We start from the raw sequence: 23,682 nt of genomic DNA, 5'->3' as shown, positions 1-23,682 counted from the left end.
GTTTCTAGGATTAATTAGAATATTAAACAGTTATTAGATTATTAATTTGTAAAATGGAACTTTCTAGTGACATTCTATAATTACGCTATATTATTAATTTTAATACTGTTTTATTATTATATGTAACATAAATAACTATAATATGCATTATATTATAGCAGAATACAATATTATAATAATAATATTCGATTTAAACAAAACAGTCATCTACCAATCAGAAAAAAATCAGTCCATTATAAAAAGTTAAAATCAGTTAAAATTATAAAAGTTAAAATTTATTTTTTTCTACTGAAACTATAAATACAATTGAAGAAATGTTGCAAAAACAGTCCATAGGAGGAAAAATGCTTGATCACAAAATACCTTACTCAAGCAAAACTAGCATTCATACGAAATCTTCAAATGTTTGCAGAAAAATTACTCCCTATAGTATACGCAAAATCACTTGATTACATATTGCAGAACATCAAAAATGATCTGTATAAAAACTATTTAAAATTAATGTTGCTGTTAAAAAGAGGAGTGGAGATTATTTATTTATTTATTTATTTTTTTTGTGAGGAAGATCAGCCCTGAGCTAACATCCATGCTATTCCTCCTCTTTTTGCTGAGGAAGACTGGCTTTGAGCTAACATCTATCACCAATCCTCCTCTTTTTTTTTTCCCCAAGGCCCCAGTAGATAGTTGTATGTCATAGTTGTACATCCTTCTAGTTGCTGTGTGTGGGACGCGGCCTCAGCATGGCGGGAGAAGCGGTGTGTCGGTGTGCACCCGGGATCCAAATCCGGGCCGCCAGTAGCGGAGCGCACGCACTTAACCACTAAGCCACCGGGCTGGCCCCATAGGAGTGGAGATTATTAATAACAAATATTGCTGGTATATTGCTAATACACCCGTTAAAGAAAAATTGTCCACCACTTGTAAATAGAGAAAATGGAGAACCACATATCTTTTCAACATCATATTTGAACATTCGTTAAGAGACCCATCTGAGGCCAACCTAAATATTATTTAATTATCTAAGGGAATGTAGTTTGTTTAACTTACTAATCACTAAAGGGAGGATGGTGAAAGGGATAATTCGGCACATGTGTGTACTGATGGGTTGTAATTAGCATTTGGGTGGTGAACATGATATAATCTATGCAGAAATAGAAGTATAATGATGTACACCTGAAATTTATACAATGTTATAAACTAATGTTACTGCAATAAACAAAAAATTTAAAAAAAAAACCCTATATTTCGTGAAGTTATATGTAAACATGTAGATTTTGTCTGTAAGATTTTGTCCTGTTGAAAAAACGATAACCCCCAAATTATGGTTTTATTATTCTATAGGACATTAGCAGGTAGTTATATGTAAACATGCAGATTTTGTCTGTAAGATTTTGTCCGTAAGATTTTGTCCTGTTGAAAAAACGATAACCCCCAAATTATGGTTTTATTATTCTATAGGACATTAGCAGGTTTTACATCAAATCCAGTGATTGTATTTCAACATTCTTTTTCCTAATGCCTCCAAATATACAGTTTTTCAAACATTCTGTGAACTATTTAACAACTATTAATGAGCTAAATAAGTGTTTGACAGGTGCTCAGTTTATATGTGTAAAAGGGTCATGTTGTTAACATTTTTGACAGTTTTCAAGGCCTCATTGAGATGCCCAAGTAGACGCATTTAACAGAGTCAAACACATTTCCTTGCCCAACAAATGTTCTTCTTGAACTGTTTAAGCATACATATATCTTTTCTTGTACCTACATGGCTTCCGGGGTGATTTCTAAGCGGCATCAGAAATTTATTTTAGCTGATTCTCTATTTCTCTGGACTTTTTCTTCTCATTTTGTATTTTTGTTGTTTTGTTTCTGTTTCTGATTCTTGACCAAGTCAGTTAGTCTGCTCGTAATCTGTATGTATTTATGCGTGTGTATATATACATATATGCACACATCTATACATACAATTTTGCTTCATATTTTATGTATTACAGAATGACTATACTTTTGGGTTGTGTTAATGAACTTGTTCATTTTTGCCACTTTAAAAAGGTGAAAGTGTTTGTAATACCTATACCTATAAACAAGCAAATAATGAGTCTGAAAAAATTTTGGCAACAATTGTTCAAATTTGGTGAGATTCATAAGATAATTTTAAAAATTTGTTTGTGAATACTTTAGAGCCAAATACCATATTGATGCAAAATTAGAATTTGGTCTTTTTAATTGAATACATGCCAGTTGGTTGTGAAATATTTATTTGCTCTTAACAGAGGTAATGCAATTTTTTCTTTGCCTTATATACAATCTGCCCAGATGGCAGAGATTCAATATCTCACCAGAATAATTTTTTGTGCTTTGTATCATGTAAATGGTTATTTTTAACAAGTTCCTCATTTCTGAAAGAGCTAAGATTCCTTATGATTTTACTACTTTCTCCTATTTTACATAAACTTGCATCATCACATTGATTAACAGGTAGCTAAGCAATTTTTACTAGACATCAATGATCCTTTTTAATCAAGTGACTGTACCTCCTCTGATGACTCTTGATTTTGCCTCATCAAGGTAAGACCCTAAATTCAAAAAAGTTTTTTTCTTCAGGATTTTTTTATACCTAAAACTATGTTTGAGAATTATGAGCTTGCCATTGGAACATCACAGACTTGTTCTCTTGTCTTATAAATATAAGGATGCTAGAAATCATTACATTTGTTTGGTAGTCTCCATATTTTTTAATTAGATAACATTGTAAGAGCTGCATAGGAAGAACTGTCAAATCAAAGAAATTCAGCTAGACTTCCCCAGGTTAATTTTTAATGTTATTAATATAAACATAATTAATGTTATTTGTATAAATGTTTTATACATTGTACATGTTACAAGAATGCATTGAAAGCTCCTAGAAAATCATTAAGTCCATTTCTCTCCATAATATTTTCTTATCTCAAGAGAAACTTTGATACAATTCTTAATAAAGAGTTATTATCATACCCCTCGTCCTAAAAAAAAGGATTCTACTTTTCTCCGTTTTGATACTATTGGTGACTCTAATAAATTAACCACAGTCATTCAGGCTTTTGGTCAACTGGCAGCTTCTACTTTTCTCTGATGTTCATCTAAAGTCTCTGCTCTCAGATGCAGGAGAGAAAGGATTATACCAGGTATTCTAAACTATTTGAATTCAAGAATTAGACTCACAGGTACAGGGTGCGGAGCTTAAGCTGACATTGGTTAGACAATTTTCCGACAACACTACAAGGCTGAAATCAGGATTGACCAGAACCCTTTATATCTGGGAGCATAGGGCCACATGAAAGCAAACTGCCTGTTCAAAGTCCAGGGGGATAAGAATTAATCATACAGGATTGAATTAAATGATGATAGAAAAGTTGTGTGGTTTCCAAATTTTTCTATATTTCTGATGGTATACGAGGAAGCCCTTTTTGTCTCTTCTCGATGTATTCCTAATCCTCAATGTGGTACCTGTGCTTTTATAAACTGAAATGAAACATTCTAAAGCTAGTAACTGATTCTCACTGATCCCTCAAAGTTCATAAACAATACTTTTACTGTTTATTTACTTTTCATGCCAATGCAGTTATTAATACAGGCTCAAAAAGAACTTTTTGAGGAGTTCGGCTTCCAGTCAGGATAAAATAACAGGATCCAATATTACCCTTCTAAACATAAACAACTAGAAAACTGGACAAAGTATAGGAAACAACTATTTTTAGACATTGGACAACAGACAGCTCAGGCTACGATCTCTGAGAAAAAAAGAAAAAGAAAAAAATGAGGTGGGCCCTCCCACTTTTCAGGCTCTCTGCCTGGAGGCAATTTCCCAACTAAGGTGTACTGAGGAGGAACCCAGACACAGCCTGGAAATCTTGCTGAGTAAAGGAGATAGAGATTCGGGTATGTGAAGGTTAGGAGGCTGTGGAAGCTAGAATTTGCTGGGAAAACTATTCTAGAGGAGGGAACCACATAATGAAAGAGTTCGATAAATTTGCATAGAAAGTGCCCTGTGTCTTTGGCTGAATACAATCTGCACCTATACAGGGCGAACATCCACAACACTGAGTAAGAACAACTTCCAGAAAAAAATTACTAAGGATCAGTAAGATTGAACAATTACTGAAATCACACAGAGCTGCAAATCATCCAAGGTCCTACCAGCCCAAATATACAGACCTTGTTGAATTCATAAGACATTTAGTAGAGACCACAGAAGGGCCACAATTTAGAAATGAGGAAAATTTAGCCTAGAATAAAATTTATACCCTAAGAATTCATGTTATGCCCTAAAAAGAGCTTAACAAGTCTTGAAAGGATTAAACTAATCTACAAGTATCTTAACTGCCTGCCAAAACAAAGTTCAATTCTCTTTAAAGTAAAAAATCATTCAACGACATTAAATTCATAATGTTCAGTATGCAATAAAAATTACTATAAATATGTAGGAAAATGTACTCAAGAAATAGTAGAAAAAACAGCCAACAGACCCATAATTACTAATGCTAAAGTTGATGAAATTAACAGACGAGAAAGTTAAAATAGCTGTTATAAATACACTCCATAGGCTCAAGGATGTAAAGGAATACATGGACATAATGAGAAGAGTATTAGAAGATACAAAAAAAGACCCAACTGAATTTCTAGAATGAAAACTAAAATATACGAAATGAAAATATCATAGATGGAAGATTTCTGTTCTGTAATATCTGTTCCAGACTGAAAGGCCCAGTTCACATTAGTAAGGAAGCTTTCTTCCTCATAGGCCATGAAACTTAACAGCTTTTGAGAAGCTTGAGGGGAGATAAATTCACCAATATTTATAGGTATTTCAGGTGACACACGGTAGAGAGCATTTCTTGGGCTTGGTTTCCCAGCCTCACAGAGAAAGAACATTTTAAAAATCCAGATCTATATTCCTTGTGAAATTGCCAGACAGTAAGTAATTAATTCTCTGCTTCTAGTTTGCTCAAAACTGTATGCTCACCTATGTGTATAATCAACCCCAAGCACAAGACCCATCATTTTTATGCTCAAGAATAATCTTTGAGATTATTCATGACCAAACATCACACTTGTAAGAGAAAGTATACAAACTTGGAAATAAGACAGAGAGGGAACTGAATGTTCTCATCTAAGAATTATTTCATTATCTACAGGCATGAAGCTTTGTTTGACTTGCTTTTACTGCTGATTAGACTCCAGATTTTATAAATTTACACATTACTATGTAGAGTATTTTGTCTGGAAGAGATACAGGAAGTGTCACACACACACACACACACACACACACAAAAGGAATAACTTAGCATCAAAAAGCTATGAAGCAAAAATTATGGGAAATACAAGAAAAATGGCAGAATAAAACTAATTCAAATAACAATTAATAATGGCTTTGAGTCCAGATGAGATGACATAGAACTGGTTCTCTTTGCTTGTCCTTGATAAGCACAATTATAAACAATTATAAAATTATAAATGGGTAAGAGACAACCAAAGGAGAACTCCAAGTGGTGGTAAGAAGGTGAGTTGGTTTGAGAACCAAGACTGGAAGAAGAGCATAGCAGCTGAGTGTCTTGTCCTCTTCACCCAACAGAGGAAGATCACCTAGATCTTGCATTTCCCAGCCCCCAAACTAGCAACAGAAGGCAAGCCAGATAGGCTTATTCCTTCCCCAGATCAAATGTTGTCCATTCTGACAAGATCAGGGGAGACCAAGACCACCACCAGCAGCAAAAGGGGTGGATTTAGAATTCCACCAATAGCAAATGGCCAGGTGGAACCCTCTCCTTCCACTCAGGACCTAAGACTCTCCTTCCCTTTCCCCAACAAAGGAATAGGTGTGCAGAACCAGCAAGAGGGATCCAGTCATAGCAAGCAGTCTGGCTGGGAATCCTCTTTTAACTTACATCCCCAATGACCTGAGACTCCAGAGACTCCTTTCCTCCTCTAGGAGGTGTCAGGACAGGCAGGTAGTACTGGAAAGGGGGCCCAATCACAGCAAGCGGCCAAGCCAGGAAAGTCTCTATGATGTCCAGGTGTGCCAGGGTGGATGGGGGGAACCTTAGGGAGAGATGCAGACATAAAATACAGATCAGCCCAAAAAACCTCTTTGATCCCAGTTATCTGAGACTCCTTTCCCTATCCAGAGACTTAAGAGCAGCTATAGGGGTCAGGGGAATGGAGAGATAAGACAGGGGATTCCAATACATCCCACCTGCAGTGAGAGACATGCTGTTGCCTGGCCTGGGGAAATTCTTCCTATGCCTTCAGGAAGCACCAGCAGAAACCACTGGGAGACTTAGTGGCAAGAGATAAACCAAGCAGACCAAAATAACAATACCAAGGCTCTGAAAATTAAACTGCTGTTGGAATCACAGCCCACAAAAGAAGGTCAAGACCTAATCAAAGTGATTGCCTGCTAAAACAATAGTTTTAAATAGGACCCAAGGTCTCCTAACATAATGGATGAAATGTCCTGGATACAAATACCGTCATTTTAAGAGCTAAGAAAATGAGAACTTGAATGAGAAAAGACAATCAATTTATACCAACACCAAGATGATTCAGATGTTGGAATTATATGACAGGGATTTTAAAGTAGCCATCACAAAAATGCTCCAACAATTACGGATTCTCTAGAAACAAATGAAAAAAATAAAAAATCTCAGCAAACAAATAGAAGGTATAAAAAAAGAACCAAATGAAAATTACAGAACTGAAAAATACAATGATTAAAAATTTTTCTTAAACGCTGAACATGCTTAATAGTAGAGTGGAGATGACAGAGGCTAGAATCAGTAAACTTGAAACAGTAAGGAAATGATAAAAGAAAGTATCTTGGAACACCACCAAGGAAGAATAAACAGTGGAAATGTATAAATATGGGTAAATACAATAGACCATCCTTTTCTTCATTAGTTTTTAAAATCGATTTAATGATTGAAACAAAAATTCTAATACCATCAATGGTATTTAAAGGTAGGGAAGGTAAAGGAATTTAAATGGAATTGAGGTTTCCATATATCCTTCAAAGTGGCAAAATGTTGACACCAATGACTATTTAAGTCACATATGCAAATTGTAATACCAAGAACAACCATTATGAAAACTATACAAAGAAGAGATGATACACTTGGAAACACTATAAATAAATCAAGATAGAATCCTAAAAAAAAAAAAAATTAAGTAACCCATAGGAAGCCAAGAAAAAAGAAACGAGAATGAGAACCAGAGGAAACTAATAATGAAAGGTAGACTTAAATAACATATCAATAATTTCATTAAATGTAAATGGTCTAAATACACCAATCAAAAGACAGAGATTGGCATAGTATAAAAACCACAATTCAACTATCTGATGCTTACAAAAACTCACTTCAAATTCAGTGGCAGAGGTAGTTTTAAAGTAAAAGGACAGGTAAAGATATACCATGCAAATATTAATCCAAAAAAGGTACATGTGACTAGATTAATATCTGATATACTTTATAGCAAATAAAATTACTAGAAACAAAGAGGGACATTATGTAAAAATAGAATAATCATTCCAATAATAAGGTGCAATGATCCCAAATGTGTGCATACAAAACAACGGAGCCTCAACACATGAGGCAAACTACATAAGGCAAAAACTGACAGATTTGAAAGGAGAAACAGACAAATCCATAATTATAACTGGAGACAGCAACACCTCCTTCTTAGCAACTTGTGGATAGTAGACAGAAAATCAGCAAAGATATAACAGATCTAAACAACACAATCAACCAACAGGATTTAATTGATATATATGAACACACCACCCAAGATCAGCAGAATACACATTTTGGAAAGCACCCATGGAACATGCAGCAAGGTAAACCATATCCTGCCCCATAAAGCAAACCTCAAAAAATTTTTTTAAATTATAGAGAGTGTGTTCTATGGTAATAATAGAATCAAACTTGAAATCAGTAAAAGAAACAATAGGGAAATCTCTAAACATGTGAAAATTAAGCCACACATTTCTAAATAATTCACATGTCAAAGAAGAACTCTTGAAATAAAAAATATATAGAACTGAAAAAAATGAAACTATAACATATCAAAATATGTGGGGGGTAGCTAAAGCAGTGTTGAGAGGGAAATTTACAGGACTAAATACTTACACTCAAAATGAAGAAAGCCCTCAAATCAATAATTTAAGCTACTACCTCAGGAAACTAGATAAGAAGAGTAAAATAAACCCAAAGCAAAAGGAAAGAAATAAGAGCAGAAATGAATTAAACTGAAAATAGAAAAACGATAGAGAAAACCAATGAAACAAAAAGATAGTTCTCTAAAAATTTATATTAAATTGATAAATTTCTAGCAAGACTGAGAAATATAAAAAGAGAGAATCACCAACCAAATCACCAACATCAGAAATGAAGTAGAGAATATCACTACAAATCCTGCAGGCATTAAAGAGAGGATAAGGGAATACCATGAACAACTTTACACTCATAAATTCAAAAACTTAGGAGAAATGGACCAATTTTTAGAAAAATACAATGACCAAAATTCACCAAGAAGAAATTGATAACCTGAAGATTCTCATAACAATTGAAGACTTTGAATTCACAATTAAAAAGATCTTGAAAAAAGAGATCTCCAGACCCAGATTATCTCTTGGGAGAATTCTACCAACATTTAAAGAAAAATTAATATCAATTTTACACAATCTCTTTCAGAAAACAGAAAATGAGGGAATACTTCCCAACTTATTGTATGAGGCCATATAAAATGACCAAAATCAGACTAACACAGCACAAAAAAAGAAAACTATAGACCAATATTTCTCATGAACTTAGATACAAAAATTATTTAACAAAATATTAGCAAACTAAATCCAACAGTGTATAAAAAGAATTATAAACCATGACCAAAGGGGATTTTTATCAGGTATGCAAGGTTGGTTCAACATTCAAAAATCTATCAATGTAATCCAACATACCAACAAACTAAAGAAGAAAAATCATATGACCACATCAATTGACACAGAAAAAACACATGACAAAACCCAAGAAACAATTATAAAAACTCTCAGCAAGTTAGCAGCAGAGGACAATTAGTTTAACGTGATAAAGGGCACGTACAAAAAAAGCCTACAACTAATATTACGCATAATGATGAAAAACCTAGTGCTTTCCTCCCAAGTTCAGGAAGGAGGCCAAACATGTCCACTTAACCACTCATATTCAACATTGTACTAGAAGTTCTAGCCACTGCAGTAAAGCAAGAAAAAGAAACAAAAGGTATACAGATTGCAAAGGAAGAAAAAAATTGCCTCTATTTCCAAATTACATCTACGTAGAAAATCCCAAGGAATCTATGAAAAAAACTCCTACAACTAATGCTTTAGCTCAGCAACATTGCAGGATATAAGATCCACACACAAAAAGTAATTGAATTTCTATATACTAACAGTGAACATGATGAAACCAAAATTTAACAACACAAAATCATTGAAAATCACTCAAGAGGAAATGAAAAACATATTTATACATTTAACAAATCATGTACAGGACTGGTTTTGTGGAAATCACAAAATGATGATGAAAGTAATCAAAGAAGACCTTAATAAATGGAGACATACACCATGTTTATAGGTTGGAAGTTTTAACATAGTAAAGATGTCAATTCTCTACAAATTGATCTAGGTTTAATGCAATTCCTATCAAAATCCCTGCAAGGTTGCTCATAAGCAAAGACAAGCTTATTATAAAATTTATGTGGGAAGGCACAAGCCACAGAATAACAAAAACAATCTTGACAGAAAGAACAAAATGGAAGGCATCATTCTATCTGATATTAAGGCTTCCTATAGAGCTAAAGTAATCAACAGTGTGATATTGGTAGAGGGACAAAAAACCAATAGAACAGAATATAAAACCTTAGAAGTAGACCCACACAAATATAATCAACTGTTTTTGAACAAAAGTGCAAAAGCAATTTAATGGCGGAAGGATAACCTTTTCCACAAACATCATTAGAGCAATTGTACATCTGTGATGGTCAATTTTACATGTCAACTTGGCTCGACTATGGTGCACAGTTGTTTGGTCAAACGCTAGTCCAGATTTTGCTGTTATGGTAGTTTTTAGATGTGATATCAACACTTAAATCAGCAGACTGTGAGTAAAGCAAATTACCTTCCATAATGTAGGTGGGCCTCAACCAAACAGTTGAAAGCCATAAGAGCAAACACTTTCCCGAAAGAAGAAGGAATTCTCTTCCTGACTGCAACATAGAAACTGCCTGAGCTTCCATCCTGCTGCTCTGTGGAATTCAGACTCAAGAATGAAACATCAACTCTTACCTGAATTTCCATCCTAACTGCCTGCACTACAGATTTTGGACTTGCCAGCCCCCACAGACACATGAACTAATTCCTTAAAATAAATCACTTGCTGTCTCTGTAAACACATATATATGTGTGTGTGTGTGTATATATATGTATATATGTGTGCATATAAATGTATAAATATATATGTATATATTTATTTATATTTAAATATGTTATATATATATTTATATATATGTATACATACACTGTTGGTTCTGTTTGGGGAATCTGACTAATAAAACATCCAGAGACAAAAACAAAATCTTGACCTAAATCTCACACCTTATTCAAACATTTACTCAAACTATAGGACATTTAGAAAAACACATGGGAGAAAATTCGGGGGATCTAGGGCTAGGCAAAGAGCTCTTTGAGTTGACTTAAAAGTGTTTACTCTGTGAAAGCCCATGTGAAGAGGATGAAAATATAAGCTAGAGATTGAAAGAAAATATTTGCAAAGTAAATAACTGACAAAAAACTAGTATCCAGAATATATACAGAAATCTCAAAATTCAACATTAAAATAAAAAATACAACTAGAAAATGCAAAAAAGATTTCGAGAGCCATTTCACTGACAAGGATATATAAATGGCAAACACACGGAAAGATATACATAATTAGCCATTAAGGAAATGCACATTAAAACCACAAGGAGACAGCACTACCCACGTATTAGAATGGCTAAAATAAAAGTTAGTGATAATACCAAATGCTGGTGAGGATGCAGAGAAATTGGATTTCTCATACATCACTGGTGGGAATATAAAACGGTACAGCCACTCTGAAAAATAGATTTGCCATTCCTTATGAAATTAAACAGACATTTGCCACACAGCCCAGCAATTTCGCTCCTGCAATTTATCCCAGAGAAATGAAAACTTAGCTCCAAACAAAACCTACACACAAATGTCAATAGCAACTCTGTAATAGCTGAAAACTGGAAACAACTTAAATACTCGTAAATGTATGAATGGTTAAAAAACTGTGGTAAATCCATGAAATACTACTCAGCACCAAATATGAACAAACTATTGACACATGCAGCATCCCAGATGGAACCCAAGGACAATAGGCTGGGGGACAATAACTAATCTCAAAAGGTTACACACATGATTCTATTATTATAACAGTCTCCAAATGACAAAGTTACAGAGTTAGAGAACTGATTAGAAGCAGGGGTTAGGGACACATAGGCGTGACTACAAAGTGATACCATGAGGGAGATCCATTTTGGTGATGGAACAGTTCTGTATCTTGATTGCAGTGGTGGTTCCACGAACATACACATGTGATAGAATTGCACAGAACTACACACACGCACACAAACATACACACACACACACTCATGGAAAAAGAGATGAAATCTACATACGGTATCTACCACTGTCAATTTTCTGTTTTTGATATTGTACTATAGTTATAGATGTTAAGAAAATCTTGGTGAAGGATATACAGGTCTTGTCTTAACTATTTTTACAACTTTCCATTAAAGTATAATTATTCCAAAATAAAAAGTTTAATTAAAGGAAAAAAACTACTATAAACTGTGATTAATTCTGGGTAATGGTTTACCTTCTTCAATTTTTCTCCATTTAAGAAACTGATATATTACAGCTTTATAATTTATATTTATATTAATTTTATAATTTTAAAACAGTGAAAAATGTTATAAACACTAAAAATACTGGAAAGAAATATAAACAGAATTTATCTCTAGGTTGTGGTACTATGGATGCTTTTTTTCCTTCTCTGTATTTGAAAGTCATTTTTGATGTGCGTATATTATTCCATAATGGAAAAGTTACATTTATTTTAATAAATCACATAAAACTCAGTCAGAAAATATAAAAGAATATGGAAGTTCTCCAGAAGTTATGTAAATTGATTCCCACAAAATGTGTTAGGCAAAAAAAAAGTGCAAAAGAGCATCTATAGTAGACTACCTTTTGCATAACAATGAAGGGGATATAAACAATGTACATGTGTCTGATCCACTGTGCAAAAAACAAGAGGTAAGATAATCAGAAACTAATACAAGCTAATTATTTCTCAATTGGGAGTAGCGGAGAGTGATGAGAATGGGACAGAAAAGTTGCAGGGATGGGAGTGGGGTAGAAGGATGGGAAAATGATAATTTCCTGAGTATAAATTTATACAGCTTTGAACCTTAAAATCATTTTGTATTTTGCACCTCAAAAATTAAAATAAAATAAAATTAACAAGGACAGGGGAAAACCTCAAAGCCTACTGTTTTTCAAATGAATACTATAACCATATTGAGGGGGAAAATGTGAATTACCCCAAGTAACTCTTGAATAAAGTATTTTTACATATATATTCAAGACCAAGGCAAAAAGAAGTAAAAACAAATATTGAATCCTAATTAGCATTTTTTTCACAGTGGAATGAGTTAGCAATTCTGAAACTACTTAATGTATTCTAGATGCATTCTACGATGAAATAAAATATATATATATATGGAAATTAGGAACAAAGTGTGTCATTGTCAGAGAAAACAGTTATAAATATGAAAGGGTAGGAAGCTAGAATGAACCCTATATTGTGAATTCAATTTGAAAGTATAATTTTGACCTCATGCTTTTTTAATGTAGATATCTGGATATATATAGAAATATATGTAAAATATGAGTGTGAATATACATATATACATATACACGTATTCATATATATGAATATGTGTGTGTATATATATATATGAATATTATATAGATATATATTTCCTAGGTCTGCCTGCTTATGGGGCCAAAAGCAGTGACACTCCAGTAGCAAAATGCACAATTTGCACCTAGGTCTTGGTTTCTAAATACCATTTCCCATTAAAATGAACCAGGGGTCTTTAGAGAATGGCTGATTTTAGGAACTGAAGCAGGAAACATACCAAATGAACCTAGAACATCTTGTGATTCCAGGAAGTAAGGGCGCACTCAAAAGAAAAAAAAAAAATCCCACAATGATAAGAGTATGTCGAAGAAAGACAGGAGCCATTTGAAAGAACTCCCAATGGGCAAAGCTAGAACAATTTGAACAATGAAATAAAATACTACTGGATTAGAACCCAGGCTACAACATAAATATCCATGAGTCCATATTGTTACAAATAAATGACTGAATAAATAAATGGAGAAGAAAAGACAAACCTTCTGTGCAGAAGAATTCAAAATAATTTACGTAGATACTGAGCCCTCAAGAAGGTAGAACATAGTTTCCTACTCTTTAAGTGTGGGTTATGCATAGTGACTTCTTTCAGTGAAGTACAATATGGAAAGGGAAAAAAAGAGTAACTTTACAGTGAGAAATCTGACAAACATTGCCTCAGTCAGGCGATCAAGGTTCACATCATCAAGTATGTACACTTGAAAGGGCACTTTACCTCTGTGGTCTTCCTCCTAAGAGCACATAAACCCAGACTAATCATAAGAAACACATCAGACAAATCCTAACTGAGGGACATGTTACAGAATATCTGACTAGTTCTCCTCACAACTTTCAAGGCCATCAAAAAACAAGGACATTATGAGAGACTGTCACTCTCAAGAGGAGCCTAAGGATACACAACTAATAAACGTAATGTGGTATCCTGAGTGGAATCCTGGAAAAAGACGTCAGGTAAAAGCTAAGGCAATCTGACTGAAGTATGGGATGTAGTTAATAATAATGTATCAACATTGATTCACTGATTATAACAAGTGTGCCATACTATTGTTAGACATTAATAATAGGGGAAACTGGTTGTGTTGCTTGGGGGGGTGTGGGCAACAGGGAAATTTGGGGGTGATGGTATGTTCTAATACTGGATGTAGTGATGGTTGCCCAACTATAAATTAATCAAAAGCAATAAATTGTACACTTATCATGGGTGAATTTTATGGTAAACAATACTTCAATCAGGCTGTTTAAAAATGCATTGGTTGGTATATTGACAAAATGAGTATAACAATGAAAATAATTTTTAAAACACTTGAAATTTTGTAGTTCTAATTACCATATCAGGACCACACACAGTGCCATCTTGTACAAATGTTTCATCTCTGTCTTCAGGTCTTTCAACTGTCGTAATTGAATTTCTAGGAAGCTTCTCTTTGTCTAGAAATGTAGACACACATATTTCATCTCGTACATGTGTGTAAATCACAGATAAATTGTCACGTGCTACTAATGCTCTGTGTGGCCAGGCACAAACTAATTTTCCACATAGAAGATTACTAGAAGCATAAGGCAGAAAAAAAATTTCTCTTATCATTTACTGAAATAACACAGATTGCTGATACAGCTAAGTTAAAAAAGTGTTTTACTAATTTAAACCCATGCTTCAACAATTTTCTCTCAGCAAATTTTTTTGAGCACACTGACTTATGTATGATGTGCCTCTTTTTGTTTTGTAAGGTAATGTGACAAGGGAAAAATTAATGATGTTTACAATCTGAAAGCCCTGACCTGTCCTATATTAGTTTCTGAAATTAAAGCAAATGATCACTGGTCTTTAATATTTTTATTTTAAAAATGGGATAAATAATTCTTACTACAAATGTTTGATGTATATAAATATATAATGTATATATACTACCTAACACAATGTCTAGCTCATCACAACAAGAAATAGAGGCAATTTTTATGATCATTATTGCTGTAACATTATAGGCACTGAACACGTTATTTCTAAGCAACAGGTAATACTGTTCAGCTCAGATCATGAAACAGAGAAAACTTCATATAAAATGCCATTTTAGTGTGTACATAATAATACATTCTAGCATCTTAGCAATATACAACCTACATTCCAAAATTACAATTTTCTAAATACATACGGAAAATCACAATAATATCGGCCACAGTTTCCATATCTATCTCCTCTTGAATTTACTTCCTCATAACAAGCAAACGGAGCACCTCTAGAAGCTAAAAGAAAAAAAAAACTTAAGTAAATTATAATACACAATTCCAATTATCATTATAGAATTAATAGACTTATTCTGGAAATTATACTGTGATCCCTAGGGGATCACCTAGCATTAACAAGTTGCTAGGGGTAGATCTAGGATTTAAAAGAGAGCTCCTCATTTCAAGTCTGGTAGACTTTGTTCTGTACCAAACAGAAAACAGAGTAAACAGCAACATGATTCAAGAGGCCCTATATTGTCAGAAAAATAAGCAGCCACGGCGTTCTCTACTTCCTCTAAATTGTTTCCTTTCTGCCTTAGTTTCCTACCCAATGTGAAAACATAGTTTGCTCTTATTCCAAACAAAACAGGAGAGAAATAATATCTATAATGCAATACTGATAAGAAACCCAAAAAGCATTTTATTTAACTCTTCTTATTCCATACTAGAGTCCTCATCTCTGTTGCGTAGTATCCTAACAATTACTAAGAATTACTGAATTTTAAAATTAGGAAGGACATTACTGTTCACTTACTTCAGCCCTTTTATATATTTAGTTATGTCTAATTTAAAAATCATGAAAAATTCAAACATGTATTGTAGGAGAGAAAGAACTATTTCTCTACCCTCTAGGTTCTTCTGGCTGGCCCAAGAATTAAACTGACATGAGATAGAATAACAGGAGAAAATCAAACAAAGTTCAATAACATCTATACATGGGAGAAACCCAGGAAAACTGAGTAACTTGCCAAAATGGCTGAAGCCACCACCTTAAATACCATCTTTAGTTAAAGATAAAGGAGGACATTGTAGGTAGTAGTTTGGGGACTTCAAAGGGGAGGAAGGCAATTTACATGGGGATGGAAAAGCATATATTTGGTAAACAAATGTTTACTGGGCCGTCTATAGACAATGTGACCCAAGAGTGAACTTTGATCAAAATAGGGCTAGCAAGGTTCCTCCCAGTCTACCACACCTAAGGTTATCTATGGGGATAGCTCCTTCCTGGGACAGGCCTACTATCTTAAATTCTTTTAGGCAGTTTGGGGGAAGGTCAAAGTCTCTTTCTGAGTCTTTTGTTCTTAAAAAGCAAGCCAAAGAGACACATTTTTGGGATGGCAAAATTCTGATCCCCTACTATATAATAGCTGCCCCATCACTTTGACTTGGTCATTTAGAGTTGGGTTGTGTTGATTATGTTAATCACGTGTAATAAGAACTGAGATCTTTTGTTGTCACCACTATTAATTGACAAGGGAGCTCTCTTCAGCAATTTCACAGATTTTCATAGTTGGAGAACATGATCTATAAATTTCACTCTCTCTCTCCTGAAAGACACAATCCATAAATGTACAGGATGTTACAAAAACAGGTCAAAATAGATTTGTGAGGAGAATCCACCATAATCAGCCATCCGCTTTTGAAAAGGCTTACTGTTAAACTGACCCAATAAGTAATTAGCTTTTGTTTGCTTTGCTCCAATCAAAATACTGCTTTGATTAAATCTAATTTAAACTTTCCAATTCTCCCAAATTCTATACAGCGCCAGGAATAGGATGGTGTAAAATTTAAGGGGGTAGGGGAGAAAAACTCAATAATCAAATAACATCTTACTATAATGTTTTTTAAGAAGTCAAAATTAATTGCAGGGAAAATCCATGATGAACAAAACACTAAATTTTAGATAGGGACAGGTCATTGTTTGTTGTGTAACCCTGCTTTACTGCACCACTGGAACCGCCCTTTCCAATCAGCCTACAGCTCCCTCGAGTGGTGCAGGGAACTGCATGAGTAACCTGCTGCCATCACCTCACATGCACTGGAGGGAAAAAGGAAGCAGTGAAACGTGAGGTATCTCCAAGACTGCTCCCAGGATCTCCCACCACAATGAACAACCCAACATCCTCTCCAGTGGCCTTTTTCGGTTCAACTTTTGAGGCTTAGGACGGCAGGTATTTCTGCGCTGTTTTCTTGATTCAAAGACCTGCTGCCCTGGCCGAGCCACTCCTGACCAGAATTTTTTTCCCTCCCAGGACCATATCCACTGTGGTTCTGTCACCTAATTCTCCTGGGGCCCAAGAGATTTAGGGATAAATGGCAGCAACTTTCCTGTCCTTGCCTCCATTTCACAGGCTTCGAATTGAGATCACCACAAAACCCAAAAGCACAAAGATAGTGATTGGAAGTTAAGTTTGGGACACTTGAGGACAGAACCTTGACACTCTTACAGTGGTGCTGAAGTCACCTCAGTTCCCACAACCCCAGGTGCACGTTCTTGGACAGACAATGCCAATGGCTGTGCACATCAGGAACTCCAATGACCCGGTGTGGGAATGCTCTTGGCAGAGGTTCTCAGAAGGTAGTGGCATCAAGAGGACGCATGTCTCAGCTGGCAGGGCCAAGTAAATGTCAATAACTGTATTTTGGTTTTGATTTTTGAGTTTTTTCTTTTTTGGTTTGTTTCTGTTTTGTTTTGTTTTGTTTCCTCATGTGGCTGCAAGAATCTCTAGAGGAAGGGCATTTATTTTGTGGACTTCCATCTAATTGTTGGCTTTAGTTGTTAATCCTTTGTATTTTATAACTCGCAGTGCTTTCCCACCACATTTTATTTCCAGGGCAGGACTGTGAGGAATGTAGGTAGATATATATGGGTGAGGAGACCCAGTGCCCTGCACTTGGTGACACTGAGTCCAGTGCTCAAGGGTATTACAGGCAGCTACTCCTAAATTTGACCACTTAGGGGGTCTCAGCTGTTGAAGTGTAGAGTAAATACAATCAAAAGAAAGCATTATTTTAGTCTCCTATGATTGAATATCTGAGACAGAGAGAGGAAAATGGTGAGCCAATTCCATCAAATGTTTCCATGTAAAAATACTCCAGACCCCATCCATCACTGCAATGTCTAATGGAGCTTAGGAAAATGAAAACATAATAAAACAGGCCCTGGCTGGCGGCAGATGGTCTGATAAATACACCCTCCAGTGTAAAATACAAAGAAGTTGCCATCAAGGGAGACCTACGCTTTGATTGCCTAGGCTGAAATTATGAGCCTGGGCAGCAAATTAGTAAGCAAAGAAAAAAATGTACGTAATTTTTAGAGTTAGAATTAATTCAGGTGAGCTGAAAGTAATAGAACCTTATACAGTCTGAACCCTGAAATCATCACTGGCTTGTAATCATCAGTGGCTCTTAGACCAAGAGTCTTCTGTGGCTTTTAGTCATGCAGGGGTGGAGTAAAATGCTGTATAGGTTCTATGTAGTTTTTAATGTCCACTCCATGCTGGAGGGTGCAATGAGTAAGTGAGTGAATCACTGAATGGGGTCAGGAATCAGTGTTTAGATCCACCTCTCTCCCCTAGACAGTGTGATATAGAACAAGTTGTGTCACCTCTCTGGACTTCACTTTCTTCGTAAAGAGAAGTTAAGTAGCCAGACTCAGATGTCTCTCTCATCTAAAATATTTTGATTATACTAAAGTTTTACATTCATCAAATATACTTTCAAATATACCTTTAATTTGTTGCAAGCAAAGGGGTAGGCCTTCCTTAAGCATGCAACCTTATATATAGTCATGTAATTTTTGTTATTAATAAAACTTTTATTAACTTTTTCCACTTGGCTCAAAATATGGGAGATGGATGAATATACAGGTGCACATTTTCCCCTTTATCTCAGGCTCAAATATGACACAGCATGGCATTCTTTCTATATAATCTCATTCTTTACTTTATTTGGTGAGAAGTTAACTTTCCTTTTGCTGTTTTCTCCTTGCTTGAGCAAGAATTCTAAATGAATTCAGCTTTTTGGTTTTCAGAGTAGAGTCAATTATGGTCACCTGAAGGTCTTCTACTGGAAATACCTTGAGGACTCTTGTGCATTTTGCTCACTGGAACTGTAATACTATAGAACAGAACTGAACATGCCCTGAGCCCTCTGTGTTCAAGTCCCATTCTGGTAAGTATCTCCAGTGGCAATCAGAAATGCTGAACTACTTTTCATTGTACTGCTGCATTTCTATCCTATAATTGTGACCATTAGGTCATTGCAAAACCATGTGTGCTTTGATGGACTCTTGAATCTTTGAAAATTGTAGAATGAAATTAAATCTGTGATAAGAACTTCTCTTCTTCAGTAAAAAAAGGTGAGGGGAGGACTTTATATGCTGTTGCTTTTATTAACCAAGTTATGGAATTGTTTTTCTTTTCTGTTGTTTATGATATTTGACTCTGCATTGACTGTTTGGTTTATTTATTTTATTTTATTTTATGTTAATTTTTTTGTGTATGAGGAAGATCAGCCCTGAGCTAACATCCAATGCCAATCCTCCTCTTTTTTGCTGAGAAAGATTGGCGCTGGGCTAACATCCATGCCCATCTTCCTCTACTTTATATGGGATGCCACCAGAGCATGGCTTGACAAGCGGTGCGTCATTGCGCGCCCGGGATCCGAACCTGCAAACCCCAGGCCGCCAAAGCTGAGTGCGCACACTTAACCACTGTGCCACCAGGCCGGCCCCTGTATTGAGTGTTTTAAAAGAAACATCAGAAGACTTAGATTGTGACATAGATGCTGTAAGTCATTGTCTAGACCAGCCTTGAGGAAAAACATGTAAGAGGGCCCCTTGCACTGGTGTTCATTCACTGGAGCAACAAACTGTGCTCTGAGATTCTCTAAAAATCCCTCAGGAGGAGAGTCTGTCTTGTTTAAAATCAATCTCACTTTAACATAGGAAAACTCCCTACCATGTTGCATAGTCTGAGGCTAATTGTTTCTGTGCCATTAACTGTATAGTATTGAAGGAAATAATCAAAAGACTGAGATGCAGTCTTACATCTTCCAGATGCTGTCTATAGTGACTCTGTGTTAAAACTTGCCTTTCTGCATGTAAAACACACACCTGACAGAATTTTGCTGAACAGATTCTCAATTTAATCCCAATTCTTAGCTTACTTCATTAAGCAGTACAATTTCACCAAAGATGATTTAGGATTACAATTGCCATCATGGGAAACTTTTGACATGGCAAAGGTAATACATCTAAGACCTTGAGAACAGAAGAGAGGAAAATTGTCAAATATTCAAGGGTCAGTATTTATTATTGATATCCTAAGGCTTCAAAACAAAATTCTGACCTCCAAATTGCACCCTCAAAAATTCTCTGGCAAAATCCAAAGAATAGAAACCACTCTTAAATTTATCCTCCTCGTGCCTGTAACATTCTTTCCCCTGCTTTGACATTACTACCTATAGTCTTCCAGTTCTTTTCTATTTGCTCCCTCAAATGCCTATAGAAATTACTTTTTCCTCAAGGTCTCACCAAGGAAACTACCAATCTAATGATTCTATACCTGCTTAATATTGTGACACAGAGAATAACCAATGAAAATGAAATTTAAGCCATGGTCTAGACCTGAACTAAGAGCCATAAAAAATATATTCCAGAGTGAGAAGAGTAAGTGGGAAAAAAATGCCCATGTAGGAGAACCCAGCTTCTCCATCCTCCCACAAAGATCAATGATTGGACAGCTATCCATGAACAAAAAGAGCTCTGGGAAACCACTAGAGTCCACTTATGAAATTTTAGCAACACCCTGAAATAAAAAAAAACTGAGAAAAATCATACAACAAGAGAAAAAAGACAACTTCATTTTGCCTGCAACATCCCATCCCCCACACCAGCATTGTTCAGCGCCAAGGAGGAACTTCCCTGCTAGAAAGGGTTCCTCTTGCCAGGAAGGGAAGAGAAGAGTGAGCAACCAAACTTCTCTAGCCTCTCAGGTCACTGTACAAAGGTCTCGCTTCAGTTTCACCCCACCCAGACTGGCACAGCTGAGGCATAGTAAGCCAGCTAGGAACAAGTAAGAAAAGCAGAGGATATTAATAGCAGACACAGAGCCAGAGGATTGCAGTTCACAGAGACTTGCTTTGCGGTGAACTCAGCAGATTTTTCCACTGACAAAGCCAATGACAAGCACAGTGACTGAGGACTCTATGCAGATCTCTGCTAGTTTTCGCCCCACAGGTATTCACATTCACTGACACCAGCACTTGAATCCTTCACCCCACTGGACCTCAGGAACCACATCAATAGCCATCTAAGGTCTCTGATGCTGTACAAGTATAAGACACCAGTGATCCGAGATAATCCCCACCCCCAACAGAGCCCAGGAGCAATGCTTGCAGTCAGCTAGGGCTTCTGCAGCTGCATGAATTCAAGTTGCAAGCCTAGACCACCCAGCTGAACCCCACCACCATGCCTGTGCTTAGGGCTAGCCCCTCTAGCTGTGTACCTGCACATCACCAGCCTAACACCTGTCATTGGCCTCCACTGTAATGCATATGCCTTGTGGGGGAGGATGTGCAGCCATGAGTGAGTGTATCAACAGATAGAGGCTTCTGAGCCTGGACCAGGTCCTGCCTTCTGTCACTTGCCTGCAACTGAGCACCACGGCACTGAGCTGTAGCTAGGCCCTCCAGCTGTGTATCTGCATGCCTCCAGCTCAACCCCTGTCACTGAACTCCACTACAGTGTGCACACCTGAGGAAGAGTGTGCAGTCACAGGAGAGCATGCCAAAAGCCAGGGACTCTGCAGCTGCCAGTGAGCCCATAGTTGGCCCCAGGCCTTGCTACTTGACCTAGTCCCTATCTCGAGCTGTGTGTCTGCAACTTGGCCTTGCAACTACATGGACACTTGTAGCTGGCCCCTGAAGACAGTGTATGCACACCACCAGCTCTGGCCACCACCACTGCTTGCCCTTAGTCCCTAGCTGCCATACCTAGTTGGGATGCTTAGGACCCAAGCAGCCCTTACAGACACTGCAAACCCCAACAGTGCTCATCAAGGACCACATAGTTATCAATACCAGCAGCGTGAGCCAAAGAAACATTATACGTCTCCCAGACCTGGTGCCACCATGCACCCCCACCACACTTGGTGCCCTGCTCCATTAGACCCATGGTCACAGCACAGTCTACAATGCCCCCAAGTGCAAGGGAAAGACTTCCTTTACCAAAGTCAGTCCACAAAGTCTAGAAAAGCTCACTGCTTCAACAAATGCACAGACACCTACACAAGTCTACAAGGATCACGAAAATCAGGGAAACATGTTACACATATTTCCACACAGTAAAGTGGCCCCAAAGAAATGGAGATCCAGGAAATGTCTAACAAAGAATCTGAAATAATTGTTCTAAAGATACTCAGAGAGCTACAAGAGAAAACAGATAAACAATTTAATGATATAGGGAAAACAATACAAGAACAAATCGAGAGATTCAATAGATAGAAAACATTATAAAAAAACAATTTTGGAGATGAAGAATATAATGACTGAACTGAAGAATTCAATAGAGAGCTTCATCAGCAGACTTGAACAAGCAAGAGAAAATAAATGAGCTATAAGACATAATTAGGGGCTGGCCCCGTGGCTTAGCAGTTAAGTGCGCACGCTCCGCTACTGGTGGCCCAGGTTCGGATCCAGGCGTGCACCGATGCACCACTTGTTCAGCCAAGCTGAGATGGCGTCCCACATACAGCAACTAGAGGGATGTGCAACTATGACATACAACTATCTACTGGGGCTTTGGGGAGAAAAGGGAAAAAAAAAGGAGGAGGATTGGCAATAGATGTTAGCTCAGAGCTGGTGTTCCTCAGAAAAAAGAGGAGGATTGGCATGGATGTTAGCTCAGGGCTGATCTTCCTCACAAAAAAAAAAAAAAAAAGACAGATCAATTAAAATTATCCAATCAGAGAAGGAAAAAAACAAAATGAAAAGGAATGAAGGAAGCCCTCAGGACTTATGAGATGCAATCAAAGAAATAATGAATACATTACTGGAGCCCCAACAGGAAAAGAGAGGGAAAAAGAGAAAGTTTATTTTAAAAAATAATGGCTAATAACTTCCCAAATCTGGAGAGAGATTTAGACATCCAAGTTCATGAAGCTTATACATTGCCTCAAAATTTCAACTCAATATGATCTTCTCTAATACACATAATAACAAAACTATCTAACACCAAAGACAACAAGAGAATTATAAAAGCAGCAAGAGAAAAATTTCTCAGCAGAGGCTTTGCAAGAGAGGAGAAAATGGGGTGATACAGTCAAAGGGCTAAAAGAAAGAAACTCAACCAAGAATGCTTTACCCAGAAAAGTTGTCTTTCAGAATTGAAGGTGAAATAAAAACTTTCCCTAATAAACAAAAGCTGAGAGAATTCATCACCACTAAACTTGCCTTACAAGAAATGCTAAAAGAGGTTCTACAAGTTGAAAAAAAGGATGCTAATTAGTAACATGAAAATATGCAACGTACTGGTAAAAATAAGCATATAGTCAAATTCAGAATACACTAATATTATAATATGGTGATATGATAACTACTTGACTCTACTATAAAGGTT

At 36.2% G+C, this 23,682-nt stretch overlaps 1 protein-coding gene and 1 long non-coding RNA gene across 5 annotated transcripts in view; both read right to left on the bottom strand.

Moving 5' to 3' along the window:
• Positions 1–23,682, bottom strand: part of LOC131394054 (disintegrin and metalloproteinase domain-containing protein 5-like) — a 601,035-nt gene that overhangs the window by 457,258 nt on the left and 120,095 nt on the right. The gene's annotated exons all lie outside the window — the stretch shown is intronic.
• The window catches only part of LOC131394058 (uncharacterized), a 34,417-nt gene that overhangs the window by 1,095 nt on the left and 9,640 nt on the right, over positions 1–23,682 (bottom strand). Inside the window, exon 2 of the long non-coding RNA XR_009216054.1 lies at positions 15,209–15,299. This is a non-coding gene — a long non-coding RNA (uncharacterized LOC131394058). The remainder of the gene's footprint in view (positions 1–15,208; positions 15,300–23,682) is intronic.

The sequence above is a fragment of the Diceros bicornis genome, chromosome 29 (genome assembly GCF_020826845.1).
Source record: "Diceros bicornis minor isolate mBicDic1 chromosome 29, mDicBic1.mat.cur, whole genome shotgun sequence".
Lineage (NCBI taxonomy): Eukaryota > Metazoa > Chordata > Mammalia > Perissodactyla > Rhinocerotidae > Diceros > Diceros bicornis.
This window is presented reverse-complemented; position numbering and strand designations above follow the sequence as displayed.